The following is a 7025-nucleotide window of genomic DNA, read 5'->3' on the forward strand; positions in this document are numbered from 1 at the left end:
AATAAAAAGTTCCTATAAATGTTTCGTAAGTCAATACCCTAATTGTCACTGGCCTTGTAGCCTAGTAGCACCTGGTGTCCCTGTATACCTTAAGCTCGGGGGTTCGAGCCTTTGCATTTACCTAGCAAAAAAAAAAATCAATACCCTAATTAAGACATTCGTTAACTTTTTTCACTATTTAATGGTTCACTTTTGATCGAGGCATAGTTTTGAGGATTCTTACTAGTGTTGAGCTGGGTGTGATAGTAAGAAATGCAATGAGGTTTGTGTTGTCAGTAGTGGTTGATATGTTTGTAGATTGAGATTATTGATTTTTTTAGGCTATTAAATTTATGTGACATAAATAAATTAAAATAATAATATAGTATGATATGATTGGACCTATTGTATGACAGGTTTATGTGAATTTTAACTGCTACCTTAACAACCAACTTGGATAGAAAAGCTTGTAATATAGGAAAAAATAAATTTTTAATATGAGATGAAATAAAAATGACATTAAACTTAAAGAACAAAGTTTAGCTACAAAATTGGTTTTAACCTAAGATTACAACCTTACTCAATATCATTCACATTACTACATATTTTAAAATTTTAACCGTTAAATTGTATATTCTTTACATTCTTAACACACATATATATTAAATTTTGTGACAATTGAATATTATTTACTATATAATTTATAAGCTTACATTTTATGCATAATTTTAAATTACAAAAACTTACAATTTAAACAATTTATTGATGACATAGTTATTGATCTTTAATTTAATAGAAATTTTGCAAACATGGAGGATATAAAAAGAAAATGTAATCTAACAGTGGATTTATCAAAATTCACCTCCAATAAAAAGATATTGAATAAGGTTATAGCCTTATGGTACAACTAATTTTGTTACCAAACTTTGTTCAAACTTAAATTATGCAATGTATAATTTAGTCAAAAAGAAAATATTTTACTGAAAAAAACAATCAAAACTCTTTAGAAATGTAAAAGCAATTCAAATATATTATCACAAGGAAGAGGACTTGATGAATGACAACAAGAGCCCTCTGCTTTTAGAGATGAATCCCATTCACAAGAAGATCTCAGTTCTTATCCACAACGGGAAACCAGTATGTGAGTCTCTTGTCATTGTTCAGTACATAGATGAGGTCTAGAATGACAAGTCTCCATTGTTCCCCTCTGATCCTTACTAGAGAGCTCAAGCTAGGTTCTGGGCTAATTTTGTTGATACAAAGGTACATTTTGTGCATTTTCTTTTCATTATATGTTATTATCCTAAAATTTATTTTTCTTAAATTCTCAGAATGATTACCAGTAAGAAAGTGAGTTGATTAAAGTAGACGAAGAAAAAAATTTGACAAAGTAGAACCAAAAATAAATTTATTAAAAGCAATAAATAAAATGGTAAAAAGCATGATTTCAAATAGAATAGAATAAAGAAGTAGAATACATGTGTAACTTTGGAAGCTTTTGTTATGCAGTGTCTCATATATTTGTGGTCACTTTTTTATTTCTTTTGTTGGTGCTACATATTTAAAATATTATAAGTTAGGATTATTAGAGGTTTGTTTGATTCAATTAGGAAAAAAAAAAAAAAAATTTATGGGAGAGCATAGGACAAATGTGGGTAGCACTTTTTTGGCCCAGCAAAAGGTATCAACCAACCTTGATTGACCAAGGAGAGTCCAATATTCATGTTATATTTTGAAGAGTAACATTAAGTAAGTGTTTATTAGGTTGAAGACAGCTCTTTATGGGTTGAAGGTAGTCCAAGGAAGGATATCCCCTCGGCTAAACAAAGCGGAGGCTAAAGTGTGTTCCCTATCATCGAAGGTGACCTTCCAGGAAGTTCCATTGATAAGGACGTGCATTATGAACGTACAGGAGGGATGGGAACTCAGTAATATCTAAGAGAAAGCTGCTACCACCGCATTAAATGCTCTGTAACTAACTCTTCGGCCGCATTAATGAAGAAATGATATCTGAACAATGCTTTTTAGCCTTACAACTATCCCCAAAGACTTCAGAAGGGTGCTGATAGGACAAGGATCAACATAAGCAATCTACTGTCCACGTGTAGGATAAAGATGAGAAGGGAGAGATAGTATAAATTAGAGGGAAGGCCCTAAGGGAAGGGATTGGAGAGTGAGAAAGAAACACTGTAGTAATCAAATTGTATTCTGTAACCAATTTCAAGTAATATACACAAGAATTAATCTCCTTGGATTGTGTTGAGAACAATTTTCCTTGGATAAATCCAATTTACTTTTACTTTACTGTCTGGAGGATCCATTATTCCTGTGACCTAACTCATTAGAACCAAGTTTTCCAACCCACACTCTACAAATTCATTGTATTAGGCTCATTATGCCTAGATCCACTTACACTTTGGGCTTGGGATCCAAATCGTGTCCTTACACAAATAATTGGAAAGAAATTTTAAAATTAGAATTTTAGTTAATCAAAATTTTACTTTTATTTTTTTGGGGTTGTGATCATTTATCAAATGTAATACCCATATTTTTGGACTGTACTTCTAAAATTTTATAGACCATAGTTTAAAATCATCTAAATTTTAATAGAGCAAAAAATATTGCCCCAAATTTTCTATAATAATTTTTCAAGTTTCATATCGATAATATTATTAAATAGGGATATTTTCATTGAACTTGTGCTCAATGTTTCTCTATTAATTTCTGTATATTAATATTGTAATGGTTGAAAGTAGATTTGCATTTTTTTTTTTTTTGGTTATTTACAAGCTATTGTTTCTACTTTATTTTTTCTTAAATAACAAGACTTCATATGAGTTTCATAAGCAACATTATTAATAATAATAATAATAATTGTAAGTTGTGTGCTATATTTATTTTGTTTGATAAGGAAGCTAAAAAATTACTTCAAACAATAGTAAGAGAGCTATCAAAAAAATCTGCAACTGTAAGACCATACAATTAGCATATATGATCTTATATTCAATATTTTATTAGATAAATGCAAATTTCAACCTACTGAATGAAAATAGAAAAGCTCATTGGAAAAGCATTTGTGTTTCAACTAAAACTTAACAACTATAATTGGAAGGAAGAATGAGAGTTCAAATATAGGAATTCATATTGTGTCAAAACAATCAAGTAAAAGTCTTTGATCCGTTAATAATAAAATCTTTTTGGAAAATCAAAACTTATACAAGTTATACTACCTACATTCTTAACTTCTACCTACTTTGATTTTCATTAAAATAACAAAAATAAATAAATAAAGCATCAAAATTTTTGACCCCATGAGGTACACAAATCAAGCATATCCAATTAAACACTAGTACTGATAAAAATAAACTGTAAAATGTAGAAAAATAATGAATTGTATCAATACCATCCGACAACCGTGGCTACTACTATTCCATGAAATTTACTCATTTAAGCTGAAATAAAAAGTTCATTATTTAACAATCAAAATATAATCTCAGCTCATTTTATTCAACATTTAAATTCAACTACATCCTCCAAATCTATTAAATTATATATATTCTCTCAAAGAGAGAGAGAGAGAGAGAGAGAGAGATTTATGGTAATAGTATATGTTTTTAATCATTTGAGGAAGTAGAACATATAGAGTTCCTAAATAACTTATAACTTAAAACCCAAATCCATAATAGAACTACACAATCAAAGTATGAACATTCAACATCAATTAATTTTTGAATTACTACTTGAAATTACACAATTGTTGAAAGCACTTAAATTCAAATAAGGGATAATTACAATTTACCCACCTGTGGTTTGCCTCTATTTCTATGTGCCTACCCGTGGTTTCAATTTTGACACTTTACCCACATGAGGTTACTGCCGTTTATGCTCCGTAACCCACCTCTAATTTTTTCGTTACTCTAACAAGTTTCATCAAAAAATCCAACAAGAAATCAGATCAAACACACCTCTTCCACGTACTCTCACCTGAATCAAACAAGAAATTAGATGATGCTACAATGACACCCACTTAAATTTTCATTTCCATTTTCCGGATTGGTCACTCCTCACACAGTTCTCTCACACACACTCCTCACACACTTCTCCTCAGACACTTCTCTCACACACACTCCTCACACACTTCTCTCACACACACCTCGAAACTCATCCTTAAGCTCACCTCAGCTCCACCCCCACGCACCGACGACAGAGAGAGTTACAGTGCATTAGAAAAAAATAAAAACAACATAGCTACCAAGGATATTTCCTCGGTAATAATATAAATTACATAAAAAATAAAGTTACCCAATTTAAATATCTCATTTTCCAACATTTAATTTCACCTTTTACTATGTGAAGGTAAAATAAATGATGTGAATATTAATAACTTTTCTGCTACTTCAAAATTATTAATAATTAATTTGTATAGGAGTTTTGATAATTCAGATAATAGATATACTGTCTTTTGATTTCTTCTAAGGATAGTGGCAATTGAATAGGTATGAAGAAGTAATTCAGTTAAATAAAGAGAGTAAGAGCCGAAGAACTAGATATTAATGATTGTTTCGGCTGTTTAAGTATTATTAAAAATTTAATTATAAGAGACTTTTGATATTGTGAAAGACAATAATTTAATAATAGTGTCTTTTGATTTTCTTAAGGAAAGTGGCAATTGAATAGGTATTGTAGCGTAAAAGACTATTTGGCTTGGGATTTATTGAGGAGAACATTAAACATAAGCTATAATTGAAAAATATATTAATTGCTATAAGGCTTGGGCTTTATAGTGGAGGGTATATGATAAGGTTTTATTCACTTAATTGACAAGGAAAAATTATTGCTTATAACTAGAGCAATCACTAATCCATAAAACACACACAACACTATAAATTACAATCCTAAACAACTTAAAAATTACAAATTAAAAACATCATACAACTACACAATCACAAAATGAGCATACAACATGATCACAAATTTTTTGTATAAGATCAAATTACAAGGGGAAAAAAAATCCTTCTTCAAGCCAACATAGAAGGGGACAAAAATGCAAAATATGGACTAGTAATTGTGTTGTTATGTGAATCAAATGATGAGAGAATACAACTACTCTTTCTTTTTCTTTTTCTTTTTTTCTTTTTTAAAATCAATTACCAGATAAAAAAAAATAATTAAAAAAAAAAAAAAACCTTCTCCAATACTATCGACAAATCCTTCAACATACAATTTTTTGGAACAAACACATTTCGTATCCCAAAACCAAGCATGCAAAAATATTGGAGTGGATCATTGGCATTGGGAATGTCCTTAACCTTATGGAAACAAGAAATACATGTAATATGCAAAATGTGTTCAATTGACTTGAAAATGTATAAATTAGTCAACTAAGTATGGTAGAATTAATATTTCAAAAAAAAAAAAATTCAATTTTACTATAAATTATCCTCATTTTGTTCCTAATAGTAATCTTTAATAATAAAAAAATAAAGTTCCATGAGCAAAAGCTCTTGTCAGCATGAATCTTACTATATATTGGTGATACGTATATAACACAACTTGAGATGTAATAACATGACAAATATTAATTATAAAAAGACTAGCCTAAAAAAATTATCACGCACACATGACTGCGACTAGTTAATTTTAAAACCCAAAACTTGGCACTCCCAAGTCCAAAATTTTTAATCCAGATATTACCATTCCCTAATCCCACCTACCCGCCATCCCCCACCTTCTAATTTCTTCATCTTCCTCCTTTTTAACTTTACTCTCTCCTTTGTACTTGGTTTCTCCTCCTTCATTCCTTCACCGTTTCAACTTTTTCGTTGTGATGTGTCATTGCTGTGATGCACATTACGATAATGTGATATTAAAATTTTTGGTTTATTTTATTATTCCTAACATTACCATAATTTAAAATTACACAATATATCACATCATCTTAATCTCCTTACTTTCCAAAATAATGTAATGTTGTATTTTTATATTGAGATTGCATTAATGTAAAATTACAATAACGTAATATTATGGTGTAATGTAACATCATAGCAACCAAACGCCCCCTAAGAGTTTTTTTTTGCAAACCTATGAACCATTAAGATGGCTACGCAGAATAAAGATTTATGCCACCTCGTTTGCCTTTTGATCTTGATCTTTCTATCTCGTAAACATGTAGACTTACAGTGGTACTCCACAAAATTTTCTTTTGATTTAGTGTTGATTTTCAAAGCTGGGTTTTGATTTTACATTTTGGGAGAAGGAGAAGGGTAGAGAAGAGAGAGGTTAGGGAGAAATAGTTTGTGTTTTTTATTTTCAGAGTCGGGTTTTAGTGGTAGGAAAATTCGAGTTAAAATTTTAGTTTTTTTTTTTTTTTTTTTTAATATAGATTAATTATCCTCATTTTGTTCCTAATAGTAATCTTTAATAAAAAAAAATAAAGTTCCATGAGCAAAAGCTCTTGTCAGCATGAATCTTACTATATATTGGTGATACGTATATAACACAACTTAAGATGTAATAACATGACAAATATTAATTATAAAAAGACTAGCCTAAAAAAATTATCACACACACATGACTGCGACTAGTTAATTTTAAAACCCAAAACTTGGCACTCCCAAGTCCAAAATTTTTAATCCAGATATTACCATTCCCTAATCCCACCTACCCGCCATCCCCCACCTTCTAATTTCTTCATCTTCCTCCTTTTTAACTTTACTCTCTCCTTTGTACTTGGTTTCTCCTCCTTCATTCCTTCACCGTTTCAACTTTTTCGTTGTGATGTGTCATTGCTGTGATGCACATTACGATAATGTGATATTAAAATTTTTGGTTTATTTTATTATTCCTAACATTACCATAATTTAAAATTACACAATATATCACATCATCTTAATCTCCTTACTTTCCAAAATAATGTAATGTTGTATTCTTATATTGAGATTGCATTAATGTAAAATTACAATAACGTAATATTATGGTGTAATGTAACATCATAGCAACCAAACGCCCCCTAAGAGTTTTTTTTTGCAAACCTATGAACCATTAAG

Source organism: Quercus suber, unplaced genomic scaffold (genome assembly GCF_002906115.3).
Source record: "Quercus suber isolate HL8 unplaced genomic scaffold, Cork oak 2.0 scaffold_28, whole genome shotgun sequence".
NCBI lineage: Eukaryota > Viridiplantae > Streptophyta > Magnoliopsida > Fagales > Fagaceae > Quercus > Quercus suber.